The sequence below is a fragment of the Platalea leucorodia genome (genome assembly GCF_965183815.1).
Source record: "Platalea leucorodia genome assembly, chromosome: 2".
NCBI classification, from domain to species: Eukaryota; Metazoa; Chordata; class Aves; order Pelecaniformes; family Threskiornithidae; genus Platalea; species Platalea leucorodia.
The window spans coordinates 113,120,077-113,132,708 of NC_138824.1; positions in this window are offsets into that span (position 1 = coordinate 113,120,077).

The following is a 12,632-nucleotide window of genomic DNA, read 5'->3' on the forward strand; positions in this document are numbered from 1 at the left end:
TAAGGCATCTATGCTACCTATGTTGTTACATGGCAACCCATTTTCCCAACATCGTCCGTGTCTTTCAGAGATGTGGTAGTTCAGCCTAACCTGAGAACCCCTTAAATAAAAAAATATTTCTAGGACTGTGCTGTGGGATCTCTTAAGATGTTGTATTTTTGCTCAACGTGGATCAAACAATATATTGGGAGCATCATAAAATGAAACAGGTACTTTGTGTTGATCAGAATTTTCCAAAAATAATTTAGTCTATGTACAAATTTAACAACAATCTGAAATAATTATTTTTCAGAAAGTGTTGTGACAAGTTAATTAGAAATAAAATCTTCCTTTTTGTATTGTCAAAATGATGTCCCGGAAAATAAATAAGAAAGTTTACTACTTGCAAATCCAAGATGGTCAAGTCTCTCTCCTCTTTTCAATTGCTATACTAGAAAATATAAAGTACAATAGTAGGCTGCAAGATACACCAGGAAATTCCTCAGTGGCATTAGGTGCTGGTAAAGCTTCAACGCAAGTACTGTTCCATTTTTGGGCAACGTGATTGAAGAAAAGTATGGACCAGTTGGGATTGCAAGGGTTGAGGGCAGAATTTTAAGAAGAGTAACAAGCATGATCAAGGTTGAAAGGAAATTACATTATTTCGTCTAACAAAGACTGCAGGAAGATGCGGTAACAGCTTTTCTATCTTTTACACATTAAAGTATTAAGGAAGAGAGAATAAACGCTTCTTCATATCCAGTGAAGATCAGGAAAGCAGTAATGGATTTAATAGCAACAAGGGACTTTCGGGTGAAGCACACAGAGCTACAGATGGCTGAGTACTGGAAGAGATTGCCTGGGGAGGCTGCAGAATTTCCATTATTTTATTTAGAACAAGCTAGATAAATATGCATCAGGAATAACATAGGAAGACCTGATTCTGCCTTGGGGCTAAAAGCGAACTGTGACCTCTTTAAGATTTCTTCCAAGTTTGTTTTACAGGATTTCTGCTATCTGGCCTTCTCAGACCCCAGAAAGCTTCCTGCCTGGATGCACAACAGGTTTTCACTGTTATCCAGATCAGAACCTAGCAATTGACTCAGACCATGCCATGCTGAGATGCAAGAAGTTTGCTGGCAAGTCAGCACTACTAGCAGAAAATGCTTTGCCCTACTGCCCAACTGTCAAGATTTAAAAGCTTGACTTCATGGACAGAATTGTCCAGTTGTGAACGTGAACTTGCTGTGTGGATACCATTCAAAGTGTTTTTCCTCAAATCACCTAAGGCCCATTCCAGACAACTAATCCTCATTTATAAGGCAATTTAATTCAAATCATCTCGCCATTAGTAATGTATGTTCCATGTGCTCAACTGGATAGGATTGTGTTAGTATTGTTGAGTTTGTTCATAGTTATATAGACACAAGTCATTTTGTCACATACAAAGATAACATCATGCCACACTGGATCTCAAACAAAATGCAACTAAGACTTTCATAACATCTCTTTAAAGATGTATTTACACTCCTTGTATTGTCTTCTCACAGGTATTCTACACAGAATATCTATAATTATTTCAAAATCTGTCTTTATCTTCACAGCCCTTCATTGCTAGGAACCAGGATACCTGGACTAGGAGACAATTTTCTCAGGAGCAAATATGAAAAAGCAAGATAAACCTTCCTGAAGAAACCATAACATTGCAAATTCCACTGTCCTTCAAGTGCGAACGTCATCTCCTCACTTGTTAAGTCCATAAATAGGGATAAATATTAAAAAAAAAAAAATTTTTAGCTGTGAAGAGAATGACAGAATTACATAAATGCCAGATGTTCACTTGTGCTGCTTAATGCATTGCTGGAAAAAGCTTAGTTAGGAACTAATCAGGTTGGAGAACGCAAGTAATTTTTAAAATCCTGGCCATAATTTTGATTTCTGTTTGGTGCATTGTTGAAAAGACTCAAAAGTGATTAATCAGTCCCCAAATACTCCAAACTCCTGAAAAACACTTGGAGGAAATTTTACTAATATTTGCATAAAAAGAGCTAACTCTGAAAAGGAGCCTCACAACAAGGTATATGCACACATCAAGGAAGCTGAACACATGAAAGGCTTAGATTCTTTAACCTCTGGTTGAAAGAATGTCTGCCTGGAGCTTTAATCTCTAGCAGGCAGGTGGGGTCAGAAGCAGCTTCCGGTTTGATTGGATGTTGTTATTTATAAGTTAAGAGTTCAAGACAAAAGTTATCAAACTGGAACAAGTTACAAGAAGGTCTATTCAAAATATGTGCAGAGTATCTATAGATACAGACCACCAAGGATATCTTAAGATTCTACATGAACTGTAGTGACTTATAAAGGTAGTTACATTAGCTAAAAGAAATCACTTCTCTGTGGGATAATTTAGCTTGGATAGAACATGACACTGTTGTGGCAACAGTGCTTCCAGTACCCCAAACTACCTCTCAGCAATCTAGCTTGGGCATTTCTACATAGCACTATTTTATGCCATATAAATGTATCTTAAATGACCACGACTCATTTAGCCTAGCAACAGGAAACGCAACAGAGGATACTGGTCTTCAGAGCAGAAGTTGTAGGAGGATTAATAAAAAAAACTAAAAAATCAACACTCAACATGACCAACACACAGAAGACAAAAGGACAGGGTAGACAAAAAAAAACCTGTGAGCGTATTACTTGTGGAAAAGTCTCACAAGTTTAACTGGTATTCAGAAGATAGGTCTTAACCATCAGGAGTGGAACAGCCTTTCAGTAAGAATGGAGGGGAGAAGACAAAAATGTTAGTAATTTTAGAAGACAACTCCAAATGAATTAGTTTAACAGTCTGAATAGAAATGGAAGTTTTAGCACACTGACTGCACTTCAGCTGAAAACTGACTTATAGAGGCCAAGCAGTGATGTGCTGACCACATGATAAGAATGGATAAAGTATAAATACAAAAACAGTTCCTATTGAATGAGATAAAATACGAAGACAGGAAGAAAGTGAAACACATTACCCACAAATTGCTTCAAAGATGACCCGAAATCACACTTCACTCAACAGATTTAGCAACTAATGTGAGAGGAGGTATGTATCTTTTGAGGAGAAATGGTGTCCTTCACATAATTTTAATTTTTTTTATAGGACTTTGTTTTGCTGGCACACAATACCTTTTTTCCCATCCACACATACTCAGCTCTTGGGCATAATATGGTAAATACAAAAATAGTTTGGTTAGTTGTTTGGGGTTTTTTTAAATTGCTGAGGTAGGTAACATTAGGGATAGGTACAGAACTTAAAATGCATTTGAACCAAAAATTTATTAAGTCTTACTGTGAAGTGGTGCTGGATGTTCAGGATTAGATCAATATCTATCATATTGATAAAAGTCACCACATTCATGTATCTTATTTTAGGTTAAATCATGGGATTGGTATCTTTGCTGAACTGAGTCATCAAACTAAGCCAATTTCTCTTTAAGAAAAAAAAAGAAAAAGAGGCCTCATGAAACACCCTCTTCATTTATATAAATCGTTTTTAATATTCAGTCTTAAGAAGAGCTAAACATTCTATCTGGTTTTATTACCCATGGGACTGGACAGATTAAAATCTTTTGCTAAGCATTTTATTAAAATAAAGTAAGTGAGGAGGCATGTTGATAGCAAGGACAGGGTGTTATAAACAGTAACCAGAGCTTAAAAATATCCAGTACCAAGTTAATTTTTGTTGTCCATTACACATTTTCCTTTCTCAGCCCCCTGCGTAGCTCACTGTCTCTTCCAGTTCTCTGTCATTTCATGATGTCATTATCTTTCCCCAGAGACTATGTCACAAGTTTGGAACATTGTGTTGCTTATGTTGACATCAATGACAAGGCTCTCAAGTTTCTGAAGGAGCTGAAAACTGGCTGAATGACCATGCCCAGATTGTGGTGATCAGTGGAACAAAGTCTAGTTGGAGGCCAGTAAATTGTACCCCAGGGTTCAATAGTGGAACCAAACCGGTTCAACATCTTCATTAATGATCTGAATGGTGGTACAGAGTGTACACCGTCAGCCAGTTCGCTGATGACACAAAACTAAGAGGAGTGGCTGATGCACCAGCAGGTTGTGCTGCCATCCAAAGGGACCTTGACAGGCTGCAGAAGTAGGCTGACGGGAAGCTCACGAATTTCAACAGGGGAAACTGCAAAGTCCTGCACCTGGGGAGGAACAACCCCATGCACCAGTATATGCTGGGGGCCACCCAGCTGGAAAGCAGCTTGGCAGAAAATGACCTGGGCATCCTGATGGACAACATGAGCCAATAACGCATCATTGCTGCAAAGGCAGCCAGTGGTATCCTGGGCTGCATTAGGAGGAGCATTGCCAGCAGGTCAAGAGAGGTGATCCTTCCCTTATACTCAGTACTGGTGAGGCCACACCTGAATTACTGTGTCCACCTCTGGGCTCTTCAATACAAGAAAGAGATGGACATAGTAGAGAAAGCTCAGGTGGGGAAGTCTTATCAATGTATATAAATACCTGAAGGAAGGGTGTAAAGAAGATGGAGACAGGCTCTTTCCAGTGGTTCCTAGTGACAGGACAAGAGGCAATGGGCACAAACTGAGACACAGGAGGTGCTGTCTGAACATCAGGAAACACTTTTATTGTGAGGATGACTATGCACTGGCATGGGGCAGACAGTCAGATATGTTGCTACGGGCTGTTCATTTATTTAGCTGATGAGAAGGAAGCTGTTAGGCCTATACTTACAGCTGAGCTTGAGCCTTCACTCACAGACCATTTAAACTGCTTATCTTCCCTGACAACTCTTTGAAGTCTTAGAAGCAGTTCTGAGCCCCCTCCACCCACTTTACATGCAACACAGATTGTAAGCCCTGCAAGGCAACTGAAATTTCAGAAGTGATAGGAAGCGACCACTCCATAAATGATCAGACTGTGTCATTTTTTTCACTATTCCAGTGTAAAAAAAATAAAACAAATTGACTTAAGCCTTAACCTTTAATTTTGCTCTTGCTCCTGCCTCCCATTGCTTTTGAGAACCAGTGATTTAACTCCTCCACCACAGAAAGGGGCTGGAGTGATAAAGGTGAGGAGAAAAGGCTCTGACAAATGCCACCATTCCAGATGGAGAAAACACATGTCACATTAAACTAAGAGGAAAAATAAGAATCTGTCTTCAATAAACATCCTCAGCTTGAGAAACACTCATTTACAGTAAGGAATGTGAGAGAATTCTAACTAAAAGGCATGATGTTACCAATGGCTGATATCTGTACTATTTTCCCTAACTAACTGGAAGATTTTTGGTTGAGTTCATGAGGAACACAGCAAATCAGACACCTCTGAAAAATGCTTCCTTTGTCATTAGCATAGTATATATTAGCGTATTCATTTTTTTCTGTAAAGCTCATAACTTACCGTTTTCGAGATTCGCATAATACTTAGTTACTATAAACAAAGTATAATGTCATAGTTTTGTGTAACCAGTACAAAAAAAAAAAAAACCCACCACCAATGACAAGACATTTAATACATCACTACCCATTTAATTTTATACTGGCAAAGAACTTAATCTGCCTTGGTGGCAAGGGCATTTTCAGGGAATTCACTAATTTTAATGGGAGTTCAGGGTACACACTACACTTCAGGATAGAGCCAAACGAAATGTCATCACTGAATTTTCCCACCTTTATTTTCACTATATGAACTGATAAATGTTTATGACAATTTTCACTTGAACAAAGTCCATCAATAATTTAAGGAGAAATAAAGGGTTACTGGTAAAATGGAGGAATTCCTCCTTCCCCAGAGAAGTTTCCCTCCATCTCCCCCATACTAAAGCTGGCACATCAAAAAGTGACAGATGAGTTTTATGAGGATTGATTTATGTCAGTCTCTGAAGAGTAATTAAGTTCAATAAAGGCCTGTCAATATCATTTGGTACCAGTTGTCACTTTATATCATGTCTAAAAGGTACAGGTGCACACAGAGATGGACACAAAACACAAGGACAGAAGGTGCCATTCAGCTAGAAAAGAGAGCTGATAAGTATTAAACACTTCGCAGGACTGCAGTCACCGCCTCACCTTAGAAATAGTTGTGAACACCTGAATCACTTCTAAAAGCCAGTCCTCAGTCAGTGGCCAAAAGCACAAGTACTTCCAAAATGAGAGGTTATAACTAACTGATTAATCTCCTCTTTTAAAGGACATGCATCCCATGCTCACCTGCCTGCAGATCCAAACCTAATAGTTCTTCTTAAGGCATTGGAAGAGGATAAGAGAAAGACAGAAGACACATAAAGCAGTAATTTCCCTCTTTTCCCTCAAGTGACCTTATGGCCTCACGCTTAACACAGACACCTACACAATGGGAGCCATAGGCCTGAATTCACGCTCCAAATTTTAGTCCAGTTATCTCATCTCCTGCATGAAGTGTTTCCAACAAGAAGCCTGCAGATAAAAAGAACCCACACCAACAATACTTTCAAAATTGTGTTTTAAAAGCAACAAGAGCATTACTTTTGTATTATATGCTGTTAGAAAGCTTATAAACACTTACCTCAAGAAAAATGAGTAGCAAGCCTCTAGTAGCAAAAGTCGGTTTGCTTTGACCCCAGCAAGAACACTAAGCAGACAGAGATAAAACCTCAATCTACAGCCTTTGCTTTGCAGCACTTCCCCTGAGCTGGAGTCAGGCTTTTCTGGGGAAGGCTGCCTGGGAAAGTGCTCCACCCTTCCCCTGAGCTATAATACACACCCTCCCTGATTAATACAGCTGTACCAGAAGTTGGTAAATTGCTTCTCCATTAAGACTGCATGGCCTAGTGGGGAGCATCTGCCCTTTGAAGACCTGAGAAACATTCAGTTAAACGAGCAGAAGAAGCTACAGCTGCAGGCCGGAAGGCTCACGCAGGAATGTTATGAGAAGAGAGGACTTCCTAAGTTAGAAAAAAAGTCCTTGCATATGAAAGCTTAGTAGGGCCTCTAATATACATAGATCTGACTATTTAATAAAATAGTAGGCTCCTAAGAACAGTGTTGGGGTTCCTTGTGTTATGTTTGAATTTTCAGAGCAGGAAAGATGAGTGCTGACAAAGAATAGCTAGTAGCTAAGAGACTTTGGTAAGCAGAAGACAATCCAAAAGAAAAGGTGAGACTAGGTTTCAGCTTTTGGAGACAGGAGTGGTGGCTCCGTGAAATTCAGTGGAAGTTGAGGAGCTGAGTTTTTATCATGGGCTGCTAGATGGCTCACTCTTACTAATTGTCATGATAGACAGAAGCTAAATACTCTTAAAATCCTGCTGTTAAGTGCCTAACTCTCTTATGTCCTTTTTTTTTCTTTTCCACTTCAGAACAGATCTTCTGGCCAAATTGTGATTGGGCCCAGATGCACAATCTGAATTGGAATTACTTTATTATGTATGATATTCATCTCATAATGAACCATTACTCACCATTTTATATTCTCATATTCCTATCAATGATCTAGAAAAGAAAGGTTTATCTACATCATGTCCATTTCATTTAGGATGTAGTTCTTAAGCTTTCATTTGCAGATCACTAGAGGCACAAAGAGCATTTCTTTGTTTTATTAAGGAAATCATTGGTCTGTATATAGTGAGGTTTTTTTAGGAGTCATACCTCAGTAATGACTTTTAGAAGTTTTTAGGTGATTTTATGAGCAATTAAACTGAAATCCCCATACAGTTCCTCTTTTCCTGTGCTTGGAATACCAGCTCCACATCTGTTGCTGGTAACTTAGAGTGATTATTCAGCTGTGACCGCAATTTACAGACAGTAGCAAATAAAATCACATAGGCTAAAGTTAAATGAAAAAGAGAGGTTTGGGCTATGAAATTTTCAGCCAATGGGGGAGATGTATTAGTAGTAAATGCAAAGCCTAGTGGCCAGGAAAATGAAAACACATATACAGAAAGAGGCAAGGAACAAAGCAGCAACATAATTAATGTAAATTAAAAATTTGCAAGGGAATATTTTCCTTTTTTCTTTTGTTTTGTGTCAGAGAGGTTTTAAAATCCAATACAATTTTTCAAAAATAAGTAAAGATTCTTCTGCCTGTTATAAAACCTACAGGGGGGGAAATCTACATAAAGTCTTGATGCCTTCATTATGATATTATCTATTCTAAGAACATTCTCAATTATCATTATGATCATCATTAGCATGTTTTATAGCATGTTCATTTGTTTTTCCTCCTTCTGGAATGTTAATCAAAGATTAAATTTACTGTAAATCAATCAAAAAATATTTTCTTCATTTTAAGTTTAATCACACAGTGTTGTAGTGTGTAATAAATGAAATATAAAAATACTGAGTCACTGTTGATAGTTCTTTCGATAATAATGCGAAAAACCTTGAAGTTTATAAAACTATTACTTTGAGCATAACCTACAGTTACTTTTAGAATTTAACTAGTGTCTTTTATAAAATCTGTAATTTCTGTGTAAATTATTTCTACCTCCCCAACTTAATAATACATTTGCAATCTTAAGAACTCATACCTTAGAAAGTTTGTTCCTGTAGCCACACAAATATACTTAAAGACCACTGAATTAAAGTGTGAAAGCTAGGTCTTGAACAGCTCCCTTTATTAGGGTAAAGGAAGAAAAGCATTAAAAATCACCGTATTACTAATGTAATTTCAGTTATTCTTCTGGCTGTGTTGTTAGAAATATTTGGTAAAAGGATCCTGCTCTTTAATCCGTATTCTTACCCTTGAAAAAAACTTGTACATAAATCAGGCCTAAATTTCCTGATACCCCACTATTGTGAACACGCCTCAAAAGCCAATGGAAATGCTGGGCGCTCATGCATGTGGGCATTTAGCTGGAGTGTGCAAAGAGAAGTCTTGCATCCACCTTAAATGATATTGTCACATTTTTAGGAAAGTGAAAGTGTACTATATATTAATTTCATGACAATATTGTTGAGTTTATGGCCTTAGGAGGAGAGAGCAGATTCTGGGTGACAGTAATTTTTAATTGTTTTTCAGAGTATGGAGGGTTAACCTTGACTGGCTGGCAGATACCTACCCAGCCACTCTCTGACTCCCACTCCTCAACAGGACAGGAGGAAAAAATATGGAAAACTTCATGGGTCAAGATGAAAACAGGGAAATTGCTTACCAATTATCGCCATGGGCAAAACAGACTCAATTTGGGGAAAATTAATTTATTGCTCATTAAATATAAAGTAGGATGGTGAGAAACAAAGATAAAACTACAACACCTCACCCCTATTCCCTCCTTCTTCCCAGGCATAACTTCACTCCTTCATTCCTGACTCTTCTGCCTCCTTCCCTCCCTGAGTGGCACAGGGGAATGGGGGTTGTGGTCAGTTCATAACACTTAAGTCTGCTGCTCCTTCCTCCTCACGCTGTTCCCATGCTCCAGCATGGGGTCCCTCCCACAGGGTACATTCCTTCATGAACTGATCCAACCTCTGTCCTTCCCACAGGCTGCAGTTCTTCACAAACTGCTCCAGAGTGGGTCCTTTCCACAGGGTACAGTCAATCAGCAACAGACTGCTCCAGTGTGGTTCCTCCACGGGCCACAGCTCCTGCCAGAAAACCTGCTCCTGTGTAGGCCCCTCTCCTGCCAGGAACCTGCTCCTGCATGGGGTCTTCCACAGGCTGCAGCTTCCTCCAGGGCATATCCACCTGCTCTGGCACTGTGTCCTCCATGGGCTGGATGTCTGCTCTACCGTGGTCCTCTTCAGTGGCTGCAGCAAATAACTGCTCTGGCATGGGGTCCTCCAGGGCTGCAGGAGAATCCCTGCTCAGACGCCTGCAGCACCTCCTCCTCCTTCTCTCACCTCGGGGCTTGCAGGGCTCTTTCTCACATTTTTCCCCTCACTTCTCACTGATGGGCAGCACTTCTCCCTTTCTTACCCAGGCTTTCCCTGAGGCACCGCCATGGCGGCTGCGGGGCTCAGCTGTGCCCCGCAGTTGCTCTGTTGGAGCATGCTGGAACCGTCTGTGTCTGTGTCTGTCTGGGGTACAGAAAGTATGTAAAAGAAAAAGATATTTTAGACAACTTCCCTTCTGCAGTCCTTGCATACACAAAATTCTGAGGTTCAACTTTCAGGCTTTTAATAAAATAGTTGAATGTCGTCAAATTAGATATTTTCCTGGTAGTATGAAAAATTATAAAATGATTTTGCAACCGTATTTTTATCGCATTGGGTGTTGTCTAGGTTAATTTTAGTATAAGAGTACTTCCTTTGTGCTACAGTCTGACTCCAAATTACAACACAGCTTCAGCTCAGAAATTGGAAATCAATTCCTAAAATGTTATATTGATGACAAATAGATGATAGGTAAGTCACAACAGAACAACCTGAGAAACTTTTGGACAGAAAATCAACATAAGTGTTCGTGTACATACCAATGGAAGGCGAGCTATATCCTAGGTTTCCTGAATCATATGCAAATTCTTGTTTCAGAGACCAGAATAATTTCTGCAGAGAATATTTATGGTATTCTTAGTATATGGATCAAATTGTATAAATATGTTTGATAACCTTTAGTTAGGTACCTAGCTCTTTTCTATAGTAAAAACATATCACAAAATATAGACCTGAGAAAATCATGCGTGAATATTTGTTATCTCCTATAATTTGGATCTGATAATCTGTTGACAGACAACCCTACAGACTGTGTTGGACGACTGTAGGCAAACAAGAGAGTTGGCCATTGAACATGCTGATAGTATGATGAACAGATCAGATATAAATAATAAAAAGCATTATGTAGGCTATGCACATAGTCCCCAAAAAGTAAAGGTGGAAAGAAAATGGTTTTCCTGTTGTGTCCACCTTATCATTTTCTATTCTATGACTATTTTAATTATTTTCATAGTATCAGAAAGACGACAGGAAATATTTCCATCACTGACCTGCTGAAAATACCAAAGTAAATGCTACCCCCAGGTTTTACTCATTCCCAGCTATCCGAGCTGCAGATGAGAAGTTATGTATAAAAGAATATAAATGGGTGGACCTTGAGAACTAAGAGCTTTATGTAAAGACAGAACTGTAGCTGTCCCTAAAGTTCATATCTGAGGGTCCAAGCATTAAAAGTACTGAGTGTTTGGTAAATTTAAATCTGAAATGGGAATTATGTACAAAAAGAAAAGGGAAAAAGGTGATTGTTACAATCCATTTTTCTTACCTTAGAAAGAGGTTTGAAAAAAACAGAATGAGATAAGAGGAAAAAGTCAATGTTTCCTTTTGTAAAAAGCTAATGGAGACAAAATCTTAGCCATAGTGTATAAATACTGTGTTTGACCAGATCTGTACAAACCCTTTTGTTCCTCAGTAATGGAACAACACATAGAAGGAAAGGTTTCCACAGCTAACTGGATAATTTGAGTGATCTGAATACTTCATATAATGCAGTTTGCATTTCTTCATACTTCAGCGTCTTATCATTTGTCAGTGAATACACTGAGAAGAGAGCAAAAGACAGCCAGAGAAGCAGACATGACAATGTGCTCTGGCAAAGAACGAAGGGGTACAATTAGGTAGGATTCAGAGGCTGTTAATAGAGGCAGCAAGGCAAATTAGTAGTGTGAAAAGATGATCTATTATTCCTTAGTGAACAGTGCTGCAATTATTTTCTCTCTCTTTATGGCAGGTCTTCCTGCCTCACCCCCCCCGCCCCTTTTTAATTTTGCCATAGTATTAACTGAGTGAAAGCTCTGTCAAGGTTACACCTGATAGGGCTGGCAGACTTCTGTCCTATATTTTGCAGACAGAAATATGCTTGCATTCACTGTGCATTATATGTGTGGTAACTCTGAGATGCCCAGAATCAGTAGGTCTCATTAGTAGAGTAATAGTAAATGCTGCTCCACCTGGACACTGGAGTCAGATTGATTCCGTAGCTCACATAAAGATGTGCTGGAGGACAGGAAGATTGCATGTATGTCTCTTTTTGTATTCAGACAAAACTTGCAGGCAGAAAAATATGAGAAACCTTGTTGTTTCATTAGCCTTACATTTAAAAAATAAGATGGAAATGTAAGGAATACTTGTTGGTAGATGATCTTTTTCATTGTTATATAAAGTTCAGTATCTTGTGACTTTTCCTGTGACAATGCATATCACTAAGGAAATGCTTATATTGCTAGCTGCATGTTTCAATATAAGCAGTAATAAGGATTGGGGTGTAGCAGAAGAAAAAAAAAAAAAGGTGGGAAGTAAAGTTTTAAACATCTTTGGATGAAAAATGCAAGTCACTGCAAGGTGGCAAAACTAATGGGTTCCACTTAACTTGAGACAGCTGAGTGAGCCTCCTGCCTGGTAGCCGTTAGTGAGTCTAGGCTGATAATTCTTAGTTTGAGAAAACCGTCTGGTAAGCACCATAGAAGCAAAACTGAATGCCTTGAAGCACTTGGAACATATAGGCAATAGCAAGTAAGAGGCAAAACTATAGTTTGGGAAATAGCATTTCAAACTAAATGATTTGGACTGAGCAATTAATTCCTATGCTTCAGCCTTGTAGAAACACCAGCAAAGACTTTCCTCAAGAAATCCTGTTTGAAGAAAGAGTAAAGAAGGCTAGATCCTGTATCCTGTAATCATACTGAGAAATACTGTACTCAGTGTATAACT